This window comes from Miniopterus schreibersii (assembly GCF_964146895.1).
Source record: "Miniopterus schreibersii genome assembly, chromosome: 5".
Lineage (NCBI taxonomy): Eukaryota > Metazoa > Chordata > Mammalia > Chiroptera > Miniopteridae > Miniopterus > Miniopterus schreibersii.
The window spans coordinates 70,445,598-70,471,923 of record NC_138106.1 but is presented as its reverse complement, the minus strand read 5'-3'; the positions used below and the strand labels follow the sequence as shown (position 1 = coordinate 70,471,923).

The 26,326-nt window shown below is 35.4% G+C and overlaps 1 protein-coding gene across 1 annotated transcript in view; it reads left to right on the top strand.

Moving 5' to 3' along the window:
* The first annotated feature begins 216 nt into the window (after nt 1-216).
* The window catches only part of HTR1F (5-hydroxytryptamine receptor 1F), a 64,089-nt gene continuing 37,979 nt past the window's right edge, over nt 217-26,326 (top strand). Inside the window, exons 1-2 of the mRNA XM_081138144.1 lie at nt 217-277; nt 7,145-7,269. The gene's annotated coding sequence lies outside the window, so the exon portion shown is untranslated. The remainder of the gene's footprint in view (nt 278-7,144; nt 7,270-26,326) is intronic.

Genomic DNA, 26,326 nt, shown 5'->3' with positions numbered 1-26,326 from the left:
AATGCAAAATAAACCTAGGGTAGGCTCAGGAGGTATACTATAAAGTAGCTTGATACCATATTAACAAATGAGAGTATGATTATTTTCTGTGTAAACATATTGAAGATGCATACTCTATACTAGCTGTTTTGTATGTTTACATTTCATCCCCAGATCAATACTGAAAAGAACATGTTATCTCATTTTGTAGAAGACGAAGCTGCTGCCCAGTTATACATGGATGATCTGAAATTATAAAACATCACCAGAGAGACATTGAAAGTTTTTCATCAGGGAGGTAAGATGATGGAAAGTGTAAATTCCTATAGTTATTTGATAATCGATAATTCAAAGTCTTAACTTACTCTATGCCCAAGGTAAAATTAGAAGTTATTGATCACTACAACCCTGGGAGGGTCATTAATTTTGTAGCAGATTATCTTGTTTTAGTAGTTTTCCTTATGGAAGCAAGAGTGACCTCGCCAGCATTTCACTTTCCTTTCTCTTTGCAACAGATCATTGAAGATGTTTTTGCCCTTCCTGGTGTATAAACAAAGGTTGTCTAGATAATTACTTTAGGATTTTTATTCACATTTTCATTGAAGAATAATAACCCATCTACTGTTCTGCAAAGCATTAGTTTGTTTTATTTTTTTTCAGTTTCGTTTGCAGAGAACTAAGCCCTGAGGAAAATTGAAACATGACAGGAAAATGTGATTAAGGAAAGGACAATGTTTGCAAATGTGTTTTTCCAGTTGAGAGGAGGGACTTAGGTGAGTGGCTAGGGAGAAATAATTCTCCTGTAGTTCTTACTGAAATCACCAGTGACTTCCAAGTTGGTAAATCCAAAAAAAAATCTTCAGTCCTCATCCTATCTTTTTTTTTTTTTAATATATCTTTATTGATTTTAGAGAGAGGAAGGAAGAGGGAGATATAGAAACATCCATGATGAGAGAGTCATTAATCGGCTGCCTCCTGCACGCCCCCATCGGGGTCAAGCCCACAACCCGGGCCTGTGCCCTGCCCGGGAATCGAACTGTGATCTCCTGGCCAGTCCTCATCTTATCTTATTACTTGGCAGGATTTGCTGTAATTTGCAGACACCATTTCTGTTTTTTGAGGTATGATTGACATACAAAAGCTGTACATATTTGAAGTATACAGTTTGATAAATTTGGAGATAAATACACATTTAAAGCCACCACAATCTATGACATAAACATATCCATCACTTCCAAAAGTTTTCTTTTGCTATCTTTAGTTCTTACTTTTTTTGTAATCAGAACACTTAAAATAAGATCTACCTTCTTAGCAAATTGTTAAGTATGCAATACAGCATTATTAAATATAGGCACTATGATCTCTAGGATGTATGCATCTCACATAAGTGATACTTTGTACACTTCGATTAATATCGTCCCATTTCCTCTTCCCCCTAGTTCCTTGCAACCACCATGCTAATTTTTGCTTCTGTGAGTTTGACTATTTTAGATTCTTCATATAAAAGGAATTATGTAGTATTTGTCCTTTTGTGACTGGCTGTTTTCACTTAAGATGATGTCCTCCAGGTCCATCCATGTTGCTGCAAAAGGCAGAATTTCCTTCTTTTTAAGGTTGAATAATAGTCCATTATATATGTATATATAATATTGTTTATGCATTCATGTGCCAAATATCTTCTTAAAAACATTATTTTAATTCCTGTCGATAATTCCAGAAATGAGATTGCTGGATTATATGGTAGTTCTATTTTTAATTTTTTGAGGAATCTTCATATTGTTTTCCATAATCACTGCAACAATTTATAATTCTACCAACGTTGCACAAGGTTTTCCTTTTCTTCACATCCTCAACAAATTTGTTATCGCCCTTCTTTTTTATAATACCCACCCTAACTAACATGTCAAGTGGTTTTAACTTGTACTTTCTTGATGATTAATAATGCAGAACACTTTTTAATATACCTTTTGGCCAGTCATATGTCTTCTTTGGAGAAATGTCTAATTCCTTTGCGCATTTTTAATCAGGGATTTTTGTGGTGTTTTTTGTTTTGTTTTGTTTTGTTGGTTGGTTTTTTGTTATTGAGTTGTAGGAGTTCCATGTATTTTTGGATACTAATCTTTTAGCAGATATATGGCTTGAAAATGTAGTTGTAGAAGTTCCCTATGTGATCTTTGAATGTTATGAGTCCATAGTTTTTCTGAAGTTTCAAATAGCACACACATGCATACAAGCATATCTACATACACACACAAATGATATTAAATGCTACCAGATGTGTTATTCTTACTAATTCTTACATTTCCAAATGTGCTGAAAAAGTATTAGCTTTGCTATCAAGGGGGAATTATTAACTTCATTTTAGAGCTTTTAAATTGTCTTAGTCTATGTTATTATTGTTTTCTTAGATTTTAAGTTTCTGAAAGGTAAGAAGTACATCTCTGTGTAGTACATAATATACTATTTTACACATTCAATAAAAAGTTATCTTTTTTTAATCCTCATCTGAGGATGTGTTTTTATTGATTTTAGAGAAAGAGAGGAGGGAGGAGAGAGAGAGAGAGAGAGAGAGAGAGAGAGAGAGAGAGAGAGAGAGAGAAACATGGATTGGTTGCCTCCCATACATGCCCTGACTGGGAATCGAACTAGCAACCTTTTGGTGTGCAGGATAACACTCCAACCAACTGAGCCTCCAGCCAGGGCAAAAAGCATCTTTGATAGTGATAATGATTTTGTGAATGTTATAAACAAGATTAAAAGTAATAAAAAAATTGATATGCAATCAGAAAAGTCAGGCAATTGTCCTTAAGATTCCCATTTCAAAATTTCTACACAGAATAGTATTTTGGCTAGCAAAACACAATTTCAAAGTCCTAAAACTGTACCAGTTGGGAATGTTACACTTGTTGAACTGCTGAGCGCTTAGGTTTTTTCTTATTGTACTGTTTGTGAACTAAGCAGTGCCTTTGGCATTCTGAAAACTGTTAAATTTTACAAATGAAATGTACAACTGGAATGTAACTTGACCTCTGCTTCCCGCAATCTCTCAGATACCTTTAATCCAAGTGACATAAAGAAAATCTAAATTTTAAAAGTTAAAGAAGACAAACAGTAAGATTACTGAGGTGTTTTAAATATATGTCAATTTTTTCATCATTCATTGGTTTTCCAGATGCCACCTCAGTCCTATTGCTCATGTCGCTGATGAAACCGTGCTCTATAAAGCACAGCTCTGTCAAATTCAGGAGAGTGAACAGAAAGATATTCTTTGTCAGAGGTGGAATTGACAAGTACAAATTCTGTGGAAACTGTTTGATACGTTCAGAAATGATACCCTACTTTTGTAGGACCCCAAAGTGACATTATTAGGAAGGAAAGCCAAATTCTTGGTTGCTCTAAAGAATTACACAAATACGGTGTAACTCTGGGAATTCTGCACATAGTTATTTGCCTCATGTTTGAGGAGCTCTCAACAGAGAGACTTCAGCTAAGATGCAAAGCAGCAGCCCCCTGAATGAAGCAGAGAACCTGTGAAGAGCTGTACTAAATACATACACATGTAAGACAGTATTAACAGTGTTGATACCAATTGACATGGAGACCAGAGGGTTTGTGATAGGAACTTTAAAAATAATCTATGCACAAGGTGTTGGGGCTGTTGGAAGGAAGAGTGAACCCAAGGTTTAGCAAAGCAAGCTTGCCTGTTTCCCGTGTTTGAGCCAGCCGGCCTGTAAGCCGCCATGAAGGCTGCTCAGAGAGTGAGGCAGCCCCAGAAGCAGAAGGATCCAGGGAGCAGGAGGATCCAGGGAGCAGGAGGATCCAGGGAGCAGCAGGAATGGTGGAAGAAGATGGCTCACACCTAAAGGTCATCCTAGGCTGCCACTTGACCCACAGGAGAGCTGCACCTCTGCCAGGCCAAAGGGTGGACTTGTAGGCTCCTCCACTGACACCCCTCCTTTGTTCCCCCAAAATACCATAGACTGGGTGGAACATAAACAAAAGAAATTTATTTCTCACAGTCCTGGAGGCTGAGAAGTCCAAGATCAAAGTGCTGGCAGAATAATGTCTTGTGAGAGCTGTTTCCTGGTTCATAGATGGCTGTCATCAGGTGATGGAAGGGCGGAGAATGTCTCTGGAGCCGCTTTCATAAGGGCGCTAATTCCATTCATGAGGGTTCCAACTTCATGACCTAAACACTCCCAAAGGCCCCACCACCAAATACCATCACAGTGGGGCCTTGGTTTCAACATAATGAATTTTAGGGTAGCAAACGTTCAGGCTATAGCACAGGATAACTTTGAAATCCTCTCCATAAATTCTGCAGGAATTTTAGTCTCAAAAACTAGAACCTTTTTTCTAGATAGATAAACTTATACATTAGGTTCTTCTTGCCTTCTGTCTTCAGCTTTGTTCTGAAATTCCAGGAAACAGGAAAAATAGCCTTGATATCCTGTTACATACGGAACAACAGAAAAAGTTTCCTTCCAGTTTTTCACTGTTATAAACAGCTCAATGAATTTTTTTATGTGCATACTATTTTACTTAATTTAAATTATTTCTTCATTATAAATATCTAGCAGTAGGATTATTAGTCAAATAATATGAACGTTTTCGGGGGGTGTTGCTTACTGCCAAAGTTCTTTTATTTATGTTTGTGTGTTTTTATTATTGATTTTAGAAAGAGGAAGGGAGAAAGAGAGATACACATCAATAACAATGAGCTGCCTCCTGCAACCCCCCCACCTGGGACTGAGCCTGCAGCCTGGCCATGTGCCCTAACTGGGAATCGAACCACGACCTCCTGGTTCATAGGTCGACACTCACCCACTGAGCCACCCCGGCTGGGCGCCAACGTTCTTTTTAAAAGAATTTTATTAGTTGTGGCTGTAAATTTGTACAATTATATTTATTCCTGACAACTTGATATACGTATATGTATTTTAATTGTTAACCCGTTGGCATAAGATTTTTTTCTTAACTCTTAAATATTTTAAAATATTTATGTCAGTTGTTTTATCTTTTGTATTCTTTTTATAGGACAGTTTTATTTTTTATCTAGATTGTAAGTTGAGAGCTTCTAAATTTATAGAAGAATGCTAGGAGAATTTTAGTAAATAACATGTTGACTAGACTCTCCCTTTCTATTTTTTCTCTGGATTTCTTTTTTTTTTTTTTTTACATCATCATTATAATGCTATTTGTTTTTAAAATATCTTCTCATTTATATTCATGTTGGGATTTGACAAGTTATAAAAAGCAGTAAAATTTGGAAATATGAATTATTTATTAATGAAAAAGCTTTATAATTGTCAAGTATCTCCATCATGCCAACATATATGGTTATAATGGATATAAGATAACAAAAGAAAGTTAGCTAATATAATGCAAAATGTTTTTATATTTTATAAATTTCCCATAATGAGATTCAATATTAATTAGTATTTCAACCAAAATTCATGCTTATTATTGACAAGCTACAGACTTTAGTAAAATGAGGAAAAAAATAAATATTGAATGTGAACTACTTAACTCAAACTTACTGAGTTTATCTTCAGGGGTATTGCACTAATATATAATTTTTGACTTTAATATTCTGCTTTTTTACATATGTGGATGTTCCTATTTCCCTTTGAACAGTAGAAATACTTTAACTCAACTTTGAAAAGTAGTAATAATAAGCAGATCTAAATCCTAATACCTGGTAGACAAAAATGAAAGAAATAAGCATGAGTAGGGATTTCAATAGCACAAGTTTTCTAGAATAATGAGCCATTTAACATAACTTATGCTTATGTGTACAGAATGGGATGTGTTGCTAACTGCCATCTCTAAGATGTTGAGAAATGTGCAATGGGAGGTCACATACCATCAAAGATGAAATATACTAATATGCTATAGAATAATTAATATCACTTCATAAAAGATTGATATTGGTACACTTCGCTAAAGTCAATCTCATAAATGTGTTACTTTTAATATTACTGGTTTCCTAATTTAAAGAGAAAGGGATGAACTTAAAATAAAGTGGGTAAGATTTAAAGATTCAATCAAGTATTTTTTACCTTATTTATGTTCTGTAAAGTTTTACATGACCATTTGAATGTTAACTCAGGTAAGTCAAATTTTAAATTTATCTTGAACGATACTAAACATGAGTAAATCAAAAGTCAGTGTAAGCATTCTGGAATGCATCAGATAAACCAAATTTTTTCCAGCTGAAGTTAATATACATTGGTTTCCTAACTGATTTAGACAAATAATAGCAGAATTGCCAATAAGTAAACCAATTCTTTAGTAATAGTTGGCATTTCATATCAATAGTGCTTTATTCAATATTTTATTCCTGCCTAAAAATATTAAATAATGATATGTGCTCTTGGTGCACAGAGATTATTTACTAAATTCTATGAAAAATGTTATTTAGATTTTAAAATCCACAAGTTTTTTTGCCTTATATTTTTATTGAACACCACTGTAAAGAATTTCAGGAACTCATTATATGCTACATTTATGTAATCTTTGTATTTTCCAAAGTACTTGTAAGTACATTATCTCCTTTGATTCTCATATCAACTCTATCGGTTTCTTTTTTCCCCCATGAGAAATTGACTCCAGCCTAAATAGTCAATGATCTTTATGGTATTCTAACCTTAATCCCACAAAGCATGACGTGTAGTATGCCATTAGCTTATTCTACATTAAAATGTTAGCAATTTGATGTCCCACACCTACTAGAAGCACAGTCTTCCCAAAATACCTGAAATCCCAAAGTATTTATAACTGATAACACTAGCCCTGTTCCCTGTGTAAATAGTTTCATAAAAAGTAGGTCAATGAAACCATTGTTTCAAGTGTCATAATTAAATTTATTCCAGTTCTCTAGGTGATTTTCTAATTAAATGGCTGATGGATATTGATAAATGTTAATTACAAAAGAACTAGCCAAATATGCTAATATAGCATGTATTTCTTAGTGCAGTTATTATAGTTTATCTTTAAGAAACCCTTTTTCTTTTCTTTGACTTTTAAACCTTTAAAAAAAGACTATTTGTCGGGGAGAGGGAGGACAGGCTACAGTTGTATCAATACGTCAGAGCTAGAGCAGGAAGAAATTTCCCAAGAACAGAAAAGAATTAATTTGTTTTACTCTTTTATTTTTTTTAAGGAGGGGCTAAGAAGAGTGAGTGAGACTAAATTGGATGACAAGCCTTTCGCTAACTTCTCACAAGAGCAGGAACGTGAGGAGGCAGAGTGGTGATGAAAACCAATAATTCCATCTACCACAATATGGTGAGCATTCCCAGAGTTAAATAATAAAGGAAAGTAAGTTGAGAATTAGGGAGAAAATGAAAAACAATGTGGTAAATCAAGGAACCAACAGCAGAATTGACACTTGGGGGCTAAGTACTGTTGCCAGGAAAGACCACTACCATTGATTGATTGGTTCACTTAGTGGCCAGTAGCAGTTAAAGCTGAAAGGACGTTAGTGTCCAACCTACTGGAAGAAGATGGGCTAGAAACTTAGAAGTGTTGCCAAGGAAACATGCGAGTAAACATGAATTAAGGATAAAGTGAATTTAGAGAAACGTTTCTAGAAAACAAAAAATAGACGTAAACTATATCATAAACTACTATATCTTTATCATCATTTAGAAAATCCAGTTTTTCTTTCTTATTATTTGGAGGGATGATAATTATCCCTGATGGAATGATAAATCAGTTTTAGCTCTTATCTTTCGATGTATCTAGGGCTATCTGAAGTAATAGTCAAAGTATTAGTTTAAGCATAGCCACTATTTATATTGCTCAGGCTGCTTACTGCCCAGTATGAAGGAATTGTTCATAGCTTACCCATGCAATACAAAACCTGTGCCATCCACATACATGTCTCTGACTCTAAGTGTAAATAAACCAAACTACATAATAAATGGTCATCTTGGGAAAAGCAGTGCATTAGGAGTCAGAAGATCCTTGTTCAGGTCGTGTATCTCCTAGCTCCTAGCTGGATGATATTATTCAAATTAAGCAACCTTTCTAAATCCCAATGTCCTTATTAGCAAAACAGTGATAAGACATTTCATCTTCCAAACTTAAACAGTTGTCTGAGCTAATAGAAGAATGTTTTCTAAAATTTCAAGTTTTATAGAAATGCACATTATTATTGAAAAGATTAATGAAACCATCAGATAATCATGCTGCTACATATATGGATATTCATCTTTTTGAAGGGATAGCAGGGCATCCTATATCTTGTAACTATAGTTCCAAAGCTAGAAATACCTATTTAATAAATGAACTACTATTTTGGTTAAATCGCCATAATGTTACCATAGGTGAAAAATATTAAGTTTATACTAATTCATAATTCCATATATTAGATTTAGAAATCTCAGTGGTCCCCATTCTGCCTAATATTCTTTTAAAACGTTTTTCTTTTCCCAGTCAGTTGATTGTCTGTTATGATAGAGAATATCCACAGTTTCTAAGCTGTAGTGGACTGCTAGTCTGAGTTTGAGAGAAGTACTGTAGAGAGCAGAGGTAGTCTGGTTCTAGAGCCTCTTGTCCACGCACAATCTACTCTGCAGCTCGCCCTCTTTTTTAGGGCCTCTAGATGTTGAATGCTCTAGGAGTTTTCCTCCAACCCTCTTCCCTCCTTTATCTACACTCAGGTTGTTCCCAACAGTTCTCATGGCTTAAAAAACATACATATGCAGAAGTTTTCCAGATTTATAGCCCCAGCCCTGAATTGCCCATGACCTCTCGATTTATCCTGGCTCTGACACATCTTTTATGTGTCTAATCTACACCGCATAATAAACATGCCCCAAATCAACTTCTCAATGTTCCCTCTAAGCTTGTTCCACTCCAAATATTTCCTATTTTTCTTATAGTCTCATTAAACCCTTGGTTGCTTTGGCCAAAAATATGAGTGTTATTCTTGACCCCCTCTTTTTCCCTCTCACCCCAATCCAATCCATCAGCAAGTCCTATTGGTCCTATTCTAGTATATATCCCTTATTATGCCCTAAAAAAATGCCACATAATTGGATCCCTGGCCACTATTTCAAGCTCATCTGTGTAAAACAGGTCTTTTTATTTATCACTCCTCGTAGCTCAAAGGCCTTCTTACAATTATATTTACTGATCTATTCGTTGTCTCTCTCCCCTATTACAGAAGGACTTTTTCAGTTTTATTCTCAGATCCATACTTAGAATGCTGGCTGGTATATTGTAGACATTCAGTAATACTTGTGAATGAATGAATTCGTAGCCCTAATATGAACGGCCGTGGAATTGATGGGAATCAGATTGGCAGCTGTACGTGGCCATCAGTGTGCTAGATGTGCTTTCGTAAACACATCGTTTGTTTATGAAATACATTCTTGGTGTTCCTTGTGGAAACAAAGAGGCAAAAATGTCATATTGTTTAAAGAAATAATTCTACCTATTTTCAACTCAAGGTAATTCTTTAAGAATTAAAGCTCTCAAAAACAAGACAAGGAAATTCATTTTGTTTATGTTTGAACAATCCATCTCTCCAATCATCCTGTCTTACCTCTTGAGTTTTTTATACTTAGAAACATATTTTGTCTTTCCTTCCTTAGTCAAAATTGATGTTCAGACTTGATGGTGGTGATCATAAGAAATATTGCTATGTCAAATCATTTCCAATTGTGCAATAGCCAAAGCACATAAAAATATGTCATGGTAATAAATCTGTTTTCCTACTCTTCACAATGTCTTATTTGCCCTAACAACTTTTCAGATGAGAGCCATAATAAATTAACTTTCCTGTGTGAGTTGCATATCTTTCACCAGGTATTTTTTATATATTTAAAGAATTCTAAATAATACTTTTCTAGGTTGTTCTGACCTGACTGATAATGAATTTTATAGCCCACTGTAGTGTTTGTTTGCCTGGGCCTGTAATAAATTAATTACCAGGGAATGTATGAAAAACATACTTTTGTAAAATCCCTGGTTTCTCTCTCCTGAATTTATTTGGATAATTACTAAAGTATGTCACACTGTTTTGGAGTCAAATTTAATCTCCTAAGCATGGATCTTGTTCCTCCTCCCATATTCTGTATGTCAACTGATGGTACCTTCTCTAATCTAGTCTCTCAAGCTACAAGAGTCATTCCGTAATGCCTGGCTGTCCTTCATTTCCTACATCAAATGAGTCACTATATCCTCTCAGTTCTGCTTACAGAATATCTCTGGCATCTATTTCCTTCTCCAGCACCATGACCTCTATTAAAGATTGACTCATTCTAGCCTCAGAGATGCATTCACCTGGCTTCTCACTACACCATCTCTTCTCCATAAAATCAAAGGGGGGGAGGGGGGAAGGGGATTAGCTCAGAATGATATCCCAAAGTCCTGAAAGGCAGTAGGATTTGGGAATGCTTCGTCATCTTGCTAATATACACTAAACTGCAGAGATGCCACCTGAGGTAGGAGATTCTACAAAAAGAGTAAAAGTTGTAATACCAGAGAGGCAGGGCTTCATATCCTGTCTCAGCCTCTACCAGGGGTATCTATCATCTTGGGCAAGTTTACCTCTTTGAAACTGTATTTAATTTTGAGATAAGAATTCACACTTCATAAGATTGTTGTGAAACTAAATAGGATAACATGTACTGAAAGATATTTCCTGACATATATTGGATGCTCATCAGATGTTAGTTCTCTTGCCTTCTCCTTCCCCTTCTAGGCACCATCATGTTACCCAAAACACACCTGCAGAAACTTTTATAGCCCTCTTGTACTTATTGATAGCTTGTCCTAAAGACATCCTTATTTTTTAACCAGGATAAAGAAACCTCAGTGAAATCTTGTTTTGTCTAAGGCAACTATTTGTTTCTGAATATCTTAATTCTAGAATAGTTGAAAACTAATTCTCTTCATGTTGTTTTCTTGCTTTAGTATACATCAGTGAGTTCCCCTAGGTTACAAATGAAAATACAGATTTCTTAGCCTTCCCTACTCTACCCTGGCATATTTTTTTAAAACTCAGCTCTGACATTCATTCTTTTTAGCTACTTGGCTTTCTCATAAAGTTCATGGTCTTTACTCCTCTGTGCCCTTCTTGGCCAGTCTGTCCAATTAGAATGTTATTCCCTCTTTGTATGTCCAGTAAACACCTAATATTCTCAGATAAAGTGCTCCTTTGCCACATCTCAGGAAGTAGGATTTTCCCAGCTTAATGTTCCCATTACACTTTTTAAAAAATATTTTTAAATTTTAAATTACAGTTGATGTACAATATTATATTAGTTTCTAGTGTACAACCCTATGACAAGATATTTATAAAACTTATGAAGTGATCACCCTAATAAATCTAGTACCCATCTGACACCATATATAGTTATTACAATATTATTGACTATATTCCCTATGCTGTACTTCACATCCCCATGACTGTTCTGTAACTACCAATTTGTACTAATAAATCCCTTTACACTTTTTACCAAACCACACAACCACCCCCTCATCTGACAACCATCAAAATGTTCTCTGCTTTTATGAGTCTGTTTTTTTTGGTTTTTTTTAGATTTCACGTATAAGTGAAATCATCCAACATTTGTCTTTCTCTGACTTATTTCACTCAGCAAAATACTCTGTAGGTCCATCCATGTTGTTGTTGATGGCAAGATTTCATTCTTTTTTATGGCTGAATCATATTCCATTATATATATGCAACATTTCTTTATCCATTCATCTATTGATGAACACTTAGGTTGCTTCCGTATCTTGGCTATTGTAAATAATGCTGCAATAAACATATGTATATATGGGTCTTTCTTTGTGTCTTGTTATATAGCCTTTGTTTCAAAGTCTGTTTTGTCTGGTATAAGTATTGCCACCCAGTATTTTTTTGTTTGTTTCCATTTTCATGAAATAACTTTTACCATCCCTTACTTTCAGTCTATGTGTGTCTTTTGATCTGAAGCAAATCTCTTGTAGACAGCATATGTAAGGATTTTGTTTTGTTATCCATTCAGCCACCATATGTCTTTTTATTGGAGCATATAATCCATTTGCATTTAAAGTAATTATTGATAGATATGTATTTATTACCATTTTATTGTTCATATTTGTTCTTTTCTTCTTCTTTTTCTTAAAGAAGACCCTTTAACATTTCTTGGGATACTGGTTTGGTGGTGATGAACTCCTTTAGATTTTTCTTGTCTGGGAAACTCTTTAACTGTCCTTTGATTCTAAATAATAGCTTTGTTGGGTAGAGTAAACTTGGTTGTAGGTCCTAGCTTTTCATCACTTTGAATATTTCTTGCTACTCCCTTCTGGCCTACAAAGTTTCTGTTAAGAAATCAGCTGACAGTCTTATGGGAGCTCTCTTGTATGTAACGCACTGCTATTCTCTTGCTACTTTCAATATGCTCTTCTTTATCTTTAACCTTTTGCGTTTTAATTATGATGTGTCTTGGTCCTCTTTGGGTTCATCTTGTTTGGGACTCTGTGCTTCCTGGATTGTATGTCTATTTCCTTCACCAGGTTCGGGAAGTTTTCTGTCATTGTATTTTTCAAATAGATTTTCAATTTCTTTTCCTCTCTCTACTCCTTCTGGTACCCCCATGATGCAAATATTGGGCTTGAAGTTGTCCTAGAAGCTCTTTACACTATCCTCATTTTTTTGGATTCTTTTTCTTTCTGTTGTTATAATTGGGTGTTTTCTGCTTCTTTATCTTCCAAATTGCTGATTTGACCCTCTGCTTCATTTACTCTACTGTTGATTCCCTGTGATGTATTCTTCATTTCAGTTAGTGTATTCTTCATTTCTGACTGGGGTTTTTTTGTGTTTCCTATCTCCATTTTTATGTTTCCTAACTCTGTTGAAATTCTCATGAAGTTCCTCTATTCTTCCCCTAAGTTCATTAACATCCTTACAAACAGTATTTTGAAATTTGTTTTTGGTAGATTGCTTGTCTGGATTTTGTTTATTTCTTTTTCTGGAGTTTTGTTCTGTTCTTTCATTTAGGACATGTTTCTTTGTCTCCTCATTTTGGCTGCCTCCCTGTGATTGTTTCCATGTTTTAGGTAGAGCTGCTACATCTCCTTGTCTTTGTAGAGTGGCCTAATATAGTAGGTGTCCTGTAAGGTCCAGTGGCACAGCCTCCCTAGACACCCAAGCTGGGCTCTCCAAGTGTGCCCCCACAATGTGTGCTGTGTACACCCTCCTGTTTAAGTGGAGCCTTGATTGCTGTTGGCACATCAGTGGGAGAGATTTACCCCTGGCCGATCAGCTGCAAGGACTGTGAAGAATCTGCTGTGCAGCAGCTGACCCCACAGAGCAGAATTCACTTCAGCAGGGCTCAGGTACCTTACAAGTCCATTCCTTGAGTGTGCTGCTCATGTAGGTGGTTAGGTGGTACTTTAGCATGGTCTGAAGTTGTTCACTAGGTGTGCTGGCTCTGGGGCCTCTTGGGAAGTGCAGGCCTAGGTCAGCCACCACCTGTGCCCCACCCAGGGCCACCAGCATAAACTGAAATGTGTCTGCAGATGGCTGCTACTTATGCTGTGCTCAGAAGTGCCCAGGAGAGGCCAGGTTGTGAACCAAGGCCACCTGCCAATAGTGCCAGGCCTGGGGCATTTAGTAAGAGGTACAGGGCACACCAAGAACAGGTGCTGCTTATTTGAGAGATTTTAGGAAACTCAGCATCATGAGCCAAGACCAACCATTTATATGGAAAAGCCACTGGAAACAGCTTGGGTGGGCCCGGAAGTTGGGTGTGGTAGAGTATCATGGAATCACCCAGGTGGCATAAATAGTGTGAGCCAGGTTGATGGCGACTCAGATATGGTGCTTCCATGGCTGCTTTGTCGGGGGAGGGCTCAACAAAGAAACAAGGGCCTCTGCCAGCACTTTTGTCTAGCAGAAAGCTGTCCCCCAGCTCTCACCCTGATCCCAGACACTTCACTCCCTCTCCATATGTCTCTGGAGCTGTTTGAGCTGCTGCTCCAGCTTTGCTGGCTCAGAGTCTGTGAGTCCAAGTAAGTCAATGCAGGGGCCCTTTAAGAGGAACACCTGGGACTCCAGCAGCCCTTCATCTCAGCCACAATTGCTGCTGGTTTTTACAGCCAGAAGTAATAAGGTTTTTTCTTCCCTGCATTGGAATCATGGGCTGATTCTACTACATGTGGGTGTGGGACTAGCACATTTTGCATCTCCACCCCCTGCTAGCAGTCTTGTTGTGGCTTCTTCTTTATGTCCTTAATTATAGGACTTCTGTTCAGCTAGATTTTAGGTGGTTCTGAATGATGGTTGTTCTGTAGTTGATGTGGTTGTGGGAGGTTCTGCATTTACCTACAATGCCATGTTGGCCAGAAGCCCACTTTATACTTTGATATGTCTCTATAAGCATGTATCTTGTCATGTTGGTACTATTTGTATACTATTTGTCTTACTGACTATCGTGCAAATTCCTTGAATGGCTGACAGTATCTAGAATGTGCTTGAAGGGTCATAAAATATTAATGAATAATGAAGGATTTATTATCATTACTATTGAAATTTTTTTTCTTTTCCTAGATTTTCTTTGTCAAACTGTGTTATCACATATCATAAACAAATATGATTTATATTCAATAGCTATTTTCATATAATTCAGAGCACCAAGATTTAAAAACCCAGATGCATACTCTGGTATGTGTACTTCTCTTATTTGCATGAAAATAACATTTTGACATTGAGATTTCAAAGCTGAGAAATTTCAAAGTCCTCTTAAAATAAAAAACTTAGAAAAGTTAATCATATTTTAGGCAGTTTATTAAATAAATAAATTGGAAAGCAATGAAGCATAATTTTAATAACCTTCAAAATAAACACTCATCCCCAGAGTTCTTTCATATTGCAAGTTTATTTCAGAAAATATGTATCCCTACCTTGATAGCCCTGAGGAAAAAAACTCCTTACTTGGAAAAAGATGAAGAGATATAAGAATAACTGGCATCCAGCTATTGTACCAGATTTAGCCTCAGTACAGCCAGGCCAAAGGAAACCACACATACCTAAGATCTGTGTCCTTACCCCTTCCGGTAACTTAATGAATTTCTTTGGTTCCCTGCACAAGATCTTCAGCACTGAGGTTAAGGTCAGAGAGGAGAGCATTTAAACATCTAGATCTACCAGAAGATTTGAAAATTTCCGTAATTCCATCTGGGAATGGGGAGGGCAATTGTATTGTCCTTTTAAGTTCTGTTCCATCTCTTAAGAAATCTGATAGGTTAACATATATCTCTACATTTTTTCAGCTTGTGCATGAGAATTTTGAAAGCCCCACTTTGAAAAATAACTGAAGTGGGAAATTTGTACTTTCTGACATAACACGGACCGAGCTCATTCAAGTTCAGTTAGTTAAGCATTTAAAAATGTTAATCTCATGCTTGGAGAAAGATAGAATTTTTTAGGCCTTTTTTTATTACTTGAAAAGGAATTTTATAACAATTCAATTTAAGTATAAATACAACTCTTAATTATCTATAACAATGGTGAGTGGAAAATTGAAATCTACAAATAATTTGAAATTTTATTTTAAAAAGCACATTGAGTCTTTGTTCCCAGTGAGCTTCTTAACATTGCTCAGAGCTGAGAATTAATTTGTGTGGATTCTAACTTTTTAAACATGACACCTCACCCATGGAAGAGGAGCTGATCAGCAGTTAATTAGACACTAAGTAGAAAGTAGTGGGAAAAGAGTGAATTCAGAATTCAAAGGACTTGAATCAAACACAAAATTTATATCTAAGCCCTGAAAATTTAATATGAAATAAATCTTCATTTTGGTTTTATAATATAAATAGACATTCCATTTAGTAAATGGAATACTAAATACTAAACATGTTGAGTGCAAATTTTCTAAAAAGGGTCTTCTCTTGTCATTTAAAAATGCAGATTATAGATTAGTACTTTTTGGTTTAACTTTCTAGATTAGAAAGTGCAAACAACTATTTCATATTTTATCAAATCCATTTGTTCCCAAGCCACAAAACAAAACAAAACATTTTTTTTGTTTTCCTTCTGGATTTTTCAAGTGCTGTTTATCAACAGAAAATCATGTCAAAGGTAAACAAATAATGTTTTTTTATTTGCTGTGCAAAGTCAGAATGCAAAAAAACAAGTCAATAAGATCTGTTTTGATGCTATCTTTAGTTCTGCCTCTTTCTTTGGAAAGAATCACCACCCAATGAGCTCCAGGACAAGAGAGCAAATACAGCAGCAACCACTGACGAGCTCACCAACACTTCCTTCTGTGTATTGCAAAACCTCAGTTTTGCCTCCAAACTCTGATATTTTGGTTGGGTGACTTCATGAGAAAGGTCCACTGATTTCTAAAAGGACACTTATTTTTATTTATTAACAGTTGTATATAACATACAGCATCTGAAATCCAGCATTGAAATTGTCAAATGAAGCTTAAGTGATATGTTGGATGTGCCTAAAGAAATTATCATTTTAAAAAGCTAAAACTCAAATCCTCCATTCATGAGAAGGCATTCAGACCAGTGTCCCTCACAATCACTCTCCTGGGAGTTCCCATTTCCCACCCTAGCATGAGTGGGACTGGGAAGTATTGCGTCTAGGTTTGCACACTTCCATTCACCAAGCATGTAATTACTACTCTTTGGTGTCTCAAGTAAACAAGACACACTATTATTCTCTTGGAGATAATAAATAGGTCCTCCTTTGGAAAGGAATGATTTATTTAAATTGTTTGAGCCCTGAACGGGTGGCTCAATTGGTTGGAGCATCGATCGTCACAAACACCAAAAGTTTGCAGGTTTGATTCCTGGTCAATGCACACGCCTAGGTTGTGAATTCAATCTCACATTGATATTCCTTTCTCTCTCTCGCTTCCTCTCTCTCTAAAATCAGCAAAAAGACATATCCTTGAGTGAAGATTAAAAATAAATAAATGAATAAATAAATTGTTTGTGAAAATGATGGAGATCTTCTATTTAATCAAAAATGGATTCAATTTGTAAATACTTTGGAAATTACTGATATCCTGAGTTAAAACTAATAACTGATATTTGCAAAAGAAGTATCGCTATGATCTCAATGAAATAACTACTATTCCTTGTTTAAAATTTTTAACCCCAAAATATTTGTCTTTAGTTTGACATATACAGTAGTATTCCCCCTAATTTAAGCCAACTTAACCTCTAGTCTATACAAAATAGTCTTATTATTAGATTTGAATATAAATTTTTTATTTTGAAAATAATTTGACAGAACATAAAAAATAAATTCTCCCTAAGCATTTAAGTATTTAAGTTTTTGTGGTATATTTGTCACTTTAGAATACAATTTTAGAGGATCTGTGGGCCCCTTGAAATTATGAACAAAAATGTGATATTTTTATGTATATCACTTTGGGGGGGAAAGCAAAACAGCTTTCCTGAGAACGATGGCATTAAGCAAATTCCATTTATAGTGTATAAATTCCTCTATTGTGTATAAAATGCACGTGTTGTTTTTAATACTGAGAAATACCCTTGTGTGTGTACTCACTGAAATGTATGAGGAATATTCACGAGTCCATCAACATATGCACATAGATCTCTTTTCAGAACAACAGTGATATACTTGGTCATAACATAAATGATATGTATTATAATGATACAATTTTATTACTCATTTGCTCCTTTTATTATGCTCTGGTTTATCATCATAAAGATATTTCCTAACAATTTCCCTTCACTTTATGGAAAAATTTCTTTAATGAAAAAAATAAATATTGTGGAATTAATGACAGCAATTAGATTTGAGATGTATTTAATGTGTATGCAGTGACATCTTACTGAATCTTGATTGCTTTATTTTAAAATGCAGAAAATATTTTGGCTGTTTAAAAAACAAATGGACAGAACTAGAGAGCTGCAACTGTGAGCACTGACATTATGCTGCTTACTATATCTTGAATTAGGGGACTCTGATGGATTTGCTGCAGATAATTTAAGTTGTATAAAGAAGTTCCTGGATGAAAATAGATTTCACTTAAAAATGCTTTACTGTGGGTTCTTTTTCTAGTCAATGATCATGGTACATGTATTGACATTTGAAGTAGAAATGAGTTTTAAATAATATTATATATAAATAAATGTGAGACACAGTTCCCTGAGAGCAGGATGTGTCCTATTCAGTGCAGTATCCTGAGTCTGACATTCGATCAATAGTGGATGAATGAGAAATCAATCAATCAATATATAAGGTAAATCCATAGTTGTCCTGGTTCCTGCGAGTAGTAGGAGTAGTGCATGACCTCAGTATAGCCCGAGTAATTCTTTCGGTGTTCTTACAGGCATTATAGGATTTGCCAATATGATAGACAAGCATCATAATACTGTAAAGTGAGAGCCTAATGGGAGGGAACAAAACATGTTGGCCTACAAAATACAGAATACTGATAAAAGTATTAGTAACTAACTTGTATAGGGTTCTTGTACATTAAGTGGCATTAAGAAAAATTATTTAATATATCTAAACAAGGCAAGGGGGCATGCTTTTAGTATCTAAAAAATCCATTTCAAATGATTAATAATCTACTTGCATTTTAAATATGTAACTTAGGAAACAGAGCTTACATGTAAAGTTCTGATTAAAGGAAAGTTATTTTGCTCTATATTCAAATAAAATCGGCTGGGGCCAAAGTAGGTTTACAGTTGTTTGTGTGGAAAGTAATACAATAATTAATAAGTAATAACACAAGAATAAACTTTCACATGCTCACAACTGCAAACCTACTTTTGTCCCACCCTGTATATATATTGGCTGCTTAATTCAGGAGGATATTTTGTTTAATGTGTGGCAAGGAACTACATAGTTTGAGTATCTGAACTGCTGCAAACTACCAGATAGTTTTGTTCCTGATTAACTTCAGTGGCTGTATCTGGGACAGAAATGAAATATTTGGATATAAAACATAAATTTGAATACTTCTAATCCATAAACTACACGTGACAGGTAATTGAATTTCTAAATTAAAATTCTAATATGTCATGTATATGTATGTGTATATGCATGAGTGTATACATATACAATATGAGAAATAATTTTAGGTCAATGTTATTTTAGAGTCTTTCATTTTTAAAAATTCTACTTAATATATATATATAATTTTTTTTCCATCACCATTTATCCCTCCTATACCCTCCTCTACCTCCACCCACACCCTTTTCCCCCACCAAAGATCACCACACTGTTTTCTGTGTCCATGAGTTCTATCTCCCTTTTTTAATTTTTTGTTCAATTCCTCCACACACCCCAGGCCCCACCCTCACCCGGAGTTCTCAGCCTGCTCTCTATCTATGAATCTGTCTCTATTTTGCTTGTTAGTTCAGTTTTTTCATTAGATTCCAGATATGAGTGAAATCATATGGTCCTTGTCTTTCTCTGACTGGCTTAGCATGGTGTTCTCCTGGTCCATCCTAGCTGTCGCAAAGGGTAACATTTTATTGTTTTTTACTGCCTAGTAGTGTCCCATTGTGTAAATGTACTATAGCATTTTTAAAAAAAATATATGTTTTTATTGATTTCAGAGAGAGGAAGGGAGAGAGAGAGATAGAAACATCAATGATGAGAGAACCATTGATCAGCTGCCTCCTGCACGCCCCCCACTTGGGACAGAGCCTGAAACCCAGGCATGTGCCCTGACTGGAAATCAAACTGCGACCTTCTGGAACTTAGGTCGATGCTCAACCACTGAGCCACTCCAGCTGGGCTGTACCAAAGCTTTTTAATCCACTCATCTACTGATGGACACGGGTTGCTTCCACATCTTGGCTATTGTATGTAACGCTGCAATGAACGTAAGGGTGCATATATTATTTTGAATTGGTGTTTCAGATTTTTTCAGATAAATTCCTAGAAGTGGAATTGCTGGGTCATAAGGCTGTTCCATTTTTAATTTTTTGAAGTATCTCCATACTGCTTTCCACAATTGTTGCACCAACCTGCATTCCCACTAACAGTACACAAATGTTCCCCTTTCTCCACACCCTCACCAGCACTTGTCGTTTGTTGACTTGTTGATGGAGCCATTCTGACAGGGGTGAGGTGATACCTCATTGTGGTTTTAATTTGCATCTCTCTGGTGATTGGTAACATTGAGCATCTTTTCATATGTCTCTTAGTCATCTGCATGTCCTCTTTGGAGAAGTGTCTAGTCAGGTCCTTTGCCCATTTTTTAATTGGATTGTTTGGGTTTTTTGGTGTTGATTTTTATAAGTTCTTTATAAATTTTGGATATTAACCCCTTATCAGATGTATCAATGAATATGTTCTCCCATTCGGTGGGTTGTCTTTTCATTTTGTTGATGGTTTCCTTTGCTGTGCAAAAACTTTTCAGTTTGATGTAGTTAAATTTGTTCACACTTTCCTTTTATATTTGTAGAGAACCAGTGTTTAATAAATGTTAAATTTCTGGAGAAAATTAGTAGACATAGTAATTACTAACATTTCTGTAGATATTTAGCCTTTACAACATAATTTCTGTTTTTATATTTAACCTCTTAATAGATATTGCTGTTGTTTTTGAAGACAGTAGTAATAACTAATATACACTGTTATTCTTATTCTTCCAATTCCACCTCCCCCACACTACTGTATCACTTTGTATATGCATCATATAGGATAATAATTATTTGTGTTTCCTCCATGATAATCTGGTTCCTTGAGAAATAAAAAGATATTCTTTAATTCCTAATGCTTATTACAGTGATAAGCACAAATCACTGAATGGTGATGAATGAATGAATGGGGATAGAAAGGCTTGGACAGAAATCTGCAAACTATGGTCCACAGGTCAAATCCATCCTACAAATTGTTTTTAAATAGTCTGGGAATTAAGAATGGTTTTTACATTTTTAAATTGTTTTTAAAAATCAAAATGTAATACTTTTAAATTGCTTTTAATTTTTAAAATATTTCTAATTGTTTTTAAAATCAGAGATATTTAATGACGTAAAAATTACAGGAAATTCACATTTCAGTGTCCATGATTAAAACTTATTAAAAAAGAATTCATGCTTATTTATTTAGGGATTGTCTGTGGCTGCTCTTGTGCTACAATGATGGAGTTGAGTATTTGCAACAGAAGCCATATGGCCTGAAAGTTGAAATATTTACTGTCTGGCCTTTTGCAGCAAGTTTACCAATATCCTGGTTGAGACACATGAACTGTCTCACTCAGGATGTTACAAAAAAGTAGACTTAGAATCACAGTCGGGTGTTTAGACTCCAGTATTTTTTTTATCCTCACCTGAGGATATGTTTTTATTGATTTTAGAGAGAGAGGAAGAAAGAGAGACATCGATTTGTTGTTCCACTTATTTATTCATTGGTTGCTTCTTGTTTGTGCCCTGACTGAGACTGGACCTGCAACCTTGGTACATCAGGACAATGCTCCAATCAACTGAGCTGCCTGGCCAGGGCCTTAATGACAGTGACTTTTAACTTTGAGTTATTAATATATCATCATTACAAAAATAATACTTTGTAGACTTTAGGAAGAACATATTAATGATATGTTGTGATTTTTTTGTAATAAGAAACATTAATTTTTTTCACAGATTTATCACGTATACAAAGAATTCAGAAGGATATGGATTCTTTAATACAGTCTATTATTTAACATAGTCTATTAACCAGTATTAATTCCCTAAATGTCACGGATATGCACTTTCAAGAATATTAAATAGGGCTTTTTAATTACAATATCAGCAATCCAATCAAACTATCTTCTGTTAACAAAGAAGAAGAATTTGACTCACATAACTGAGCAGGCCAGGGTTTGGGTCTCACGCGTGGCATAAAGGCTCAGTGTTTCTCCATTTTCTCTGCTCTGCTATCCTCTGTGTTAGTTTCATTATCAGGCCTTCATTATCTTTATAGAAATAATATAATTACAGCAACTCCGGGCTCATATTTAACTAGCTTAAAAATACCAACAAAACAAAACAAAAAACCTCTTTTCTAATAGTTCCAGCAATAATCCTGGGATTGAGCATTATTGCAACTTTTTGATGACCCTTCCTGAGGCGTGATCACAGTCAAGAACCTGAGTACATGACCAATGCACCTGAATTACAGGGGGGAAAAGTGAAGAGGGGAAGTTACCCAAGGGAAATCAGGGTGCTGGAACTGAGAGTAATGGATTCTCCATGGGGAGGAACAAGAAATGTCCTCCATAGTTTAACAATAGAAGTAGATGAATCGTCAAGGCCCCAAATGAATTCTGATGATTTATTATTAGATTATATGAAAGCATATTATATATTGATTGGCTGACAAGTTTCTAAATTCTTGCCTCGTATTTTCTTTTGTAAGTACCACATATTTTTTCACTGAATGACACTTAACCCGTTACTCCAGATTAAATTACATCAAATGCATTCGGCTTAGATAAAATGTTATTACCATGTCATAGTTATCTCTATTGAAGAATCTTTTTATTATCTTTTACTCAAAATCTGTGTATTATACTTCTATTTACTTAATAATATTTTTATAGAATTTATTTTATCTGGGAGAATAGTATCTGAAAATAATAACTGAGATTATTGAACAATTTCAGAAAGTAAAAGGATTATTTATTTTGAAATCTCTGGAAAGTAACTAAATTTAAGTTTCAAAAAAAAAAGGAAAAAAAAAAAGCCAAAATCCAACTCAGAAGGAAAATTAATCATCTAATGATCCCTAATAGGATCTGACCATGAGAGAGAAAAGATGTTAAGGGCTGAATTAGTGCCCAGCTGGGTGGCACTCAGCGGTTGAGCATCAACCTAGGATCCAGACGATTGGGGTTCGATTCCCTGTCAGGGCACATGCCCGATTGCAGGCTCGATCAATGACTCTCTCATCATTGATGTTTCTGTCTCTCTCTCTCCCTCTCCTTTCCTCTCTCTGAAATCAATAAAGATATATTTAATAAAAAAAAAATAAAAAAAAAAAAGCTGAGTTAGCTGGTGTATATGTTGGAGGAAGCAACTATTAATCAAAACACTATCCCTGCAATTTTCTATCCCCTCTCAATGGAAGAGGGACCCTTGTAGAAGCAGGATAAACATACCCTTTTTGCTTTGAATTCCATCCCTTCCAGCAACTTCAGGGACCTTGATCTACCAACATCTCCCATGCTTTTCTATCTTCAGCTCTCTTCATGATCTTGTCTCTTCCACTCATAAGAATCTCCCTCACTCTGTATCTTTTTATACTATGCGTAATCTCTCATTTCCTTGGCATCTCTAATCCTGATAATGATTTCATTTGATATTTTATATTTTTTAATTTATTCCTCAAGTATTATCATCACTAAACTAAAATTATTTTTACCAAAATTACAATGGTCATGCACTTGCCAATTCAATCAGATGCTGTGGATCCTCATGCTATTAGATAATTTGGCTCTTAAGACTGACCACTCACATACTGTTGAATTCTTTTCAGCCCTGATTTCCAGAAATAAGGGTTTAATTATTCCTCTGAAATCATTTCTGTTTGCTTTGTTCACCCCTTGCCCACTTCAAGGTGGCTCTTACCCTATTGCTGCATTATAACTAATTGAGTCACCAAGCTAGCAGCAGCAAGTCACTCAGCCAGAAGTTGAACACAGTTCCCATGAGTTTCTACTATAAACCCTATAGAAAATCAAATCATATTTATCATTTTAATATATTATCATTTTAAATCTTCAGCCTATATAGAGAGGCTCTAAAACAAAAGATATATTGCCATAGCCCTTTTTAATAAATAAAACGAAAAGGAAATTTTTAGGAATCCACACTAAAAAAACAGTAAAAATTCATGAAACTACTGTATTCATTTTCTTCCTTCTCAGTCTGACACTTCCTAAATTTTTTTGGCTGGTGCATTTATTAGAATCAGTTTTCTTGCCTTTATATGTTGAATGCTTTGATTTGTTACTAAAATATAACAAATAGGAGAAGTGATTGAACACAAAGGACATTTTTTATTTTATGAAAGATGGACTTCAAGGCTTCAGATATGGATTTATTTGGTATTTCTACTATATGGCTGAATATTTTTTAAATTTATCTTAAATTAAAAATAAAATTCATGGGTGAAAGTTTCAAGTTATTTAACGACTTTGCTTATTTGATGATACTAATGGTCCTATTTATCATTTTGAAATAATTAATACATTCATAACAAAGTGCAAAATAGTAGGAAGGGGTCCCATGTACCGTTCACCCAGTTAGCTTTGCTAAAATGTGCTTACATATTTCTGTGCTATTTTATCAAATGTATAGATCCATATAACTACCACCACAAAAAAGACACAAAACTATGCCATCACTGCAAAGACCTCCTTTATGATATTCTCTCTTTCTTTTCCCCAGTGTATGTTTTTGTCTCCTCTGTGAAAAATTATTTGCCCAGATACATGTAGTTTTACTTCTGGGCTCTCAATTCTGCTCCATTGGTCTGTGGGTATGTTTTTCTGCCAGTACCATCCTATTTTGATTATTGTGACTTTATTTGAAGTCAGGGAGTTTGATACCTGTGGCTTTGTTCTTTTTTCTCAAGATTGCTTTGGCTACTTGGGGTCATTTGTGGTTCCATACGAATTTGATATTTTTTTGCTCTATTTCTTTGAAAAATGCTATTGGTATTTTGATAGGGATTACATTAAATCTGAATATTGTTTTGGGTAATATAGCCATTTTAACTATGTTTTTGTCACCATACACAAAAATTAAGTCAAAATGGATCAAAAACCCAAATATAAAACCTGAAACAGTAAATTATATAAAAGAAAACATAAGTACTAAACTTATGGACCTTGGTCTTAGGATTTTATGAATTTGACCTCAAAAGCAAAGGAAGTAAAAGCAAAAATAAAAATGAATAGGACTCTATCAAACTAAACAGCTTCTGCACAGAAAAAAAAAAATCTACAAAACAAAAAGGAAACCAACTGAATGGGAGAAAATATTTGCAAACAACACCTCTGATAAGGGGTTAATATAAAAAATATATAAAGAACTCATACAAATCAACAACAACAACAAAACAATTCAATTAAAAAACAGGCAGAGGAACCTGGACACTTCTCTCAAGAAAGCATGCAAATGATCAACAGACATATGAAAAGATGCTCAACTTCACTAGCTATTAGGGAAATGCAAACCAAAACTATAATAAGGTACCACCTCGCACCTGTTAGAGTGGCTCTTATCAACAAGATAAGTAATAACAAGTGTTGGAGAGATTGTGGAGAAAAAGGAGCCCTCATTCACTGCTGGGGGGGAATGTAAACTGGTACAGCCACTATGGAAAATAGTGTGGCAGTTCCTCAAAAAATTAAAAATAGAGTTACCATGTGACACAGCAATCCCTCCTCTGGATATCTACCCTCAAAATTTGAAAACATTTTTTCGCAAAGGTATGTGTACCCCTATGTTCATTGCAGCATTATTTATGGTGGCCAAGACATGGAAGCAACCAAAGTCTGATAGATGATTAGATAAAGATGATGTGGTACTGTCCAGCCAGCATGGCTCAGCAGTTGAGCATCAACCTATGATCCAGGAGATCTCCGTTCGATTTTTGATCACGACACATACCCGGGTCGCAGGCTCAGTCTCCAGCCGGGGGCATGCAGGAGGCAGTGGATCAGTGACTCTCTCATCATGGATGTTTCTACCTCTCTCCCTCTCCCTTCCTCTCTTTGAAATCAATAAAGACATAATTAAAATATATATATATAGATAGATATATATATAGAGAGAGAGATTGATTGATTTCAGAGAGGGGAAGGGAGAGGGAGAGAGAGAGAGAAACATCCATGCTGAGAGTCATTGATTAGCCACCTCCGGCAGTTCCCCAACCAGGAGTCGAGCCCACAACCTGGGTATGGGCCCTGACTGGGAATCAAACCTCAGTCTCCTGGATCATAGGTTGATGCTCATCCGCTGAACCATGCCAGCTGGCTCAGTTAAAATATATATATTTTTAAATTTTTTTAAAAAGAAGAACATGTGGAATACTACTCAGCCATAAGAAAAGGTGAAATACTGCCATTTGTGACATGGATGGATCTTCAGAGTATCATGCTGAGTGAAATAAGTCACAAAGAAAAGGACAATAACCATATGATTTCACTCATATGTGGGACATAAAACAGAAATAACAAATGAAGAAATAAAACCAGCAAACAAACTCATAGACACAGACAACAGTGCAGTGGTTAGCAGAGGGGGCGGGGTAGGGTGAAGATGAAGAGGGTGGAGGAGATCAAATATATGGTGACAGAAGGACACTAGACTTTCCGTGGCAAGCACACAGCGCATTATGCAAATG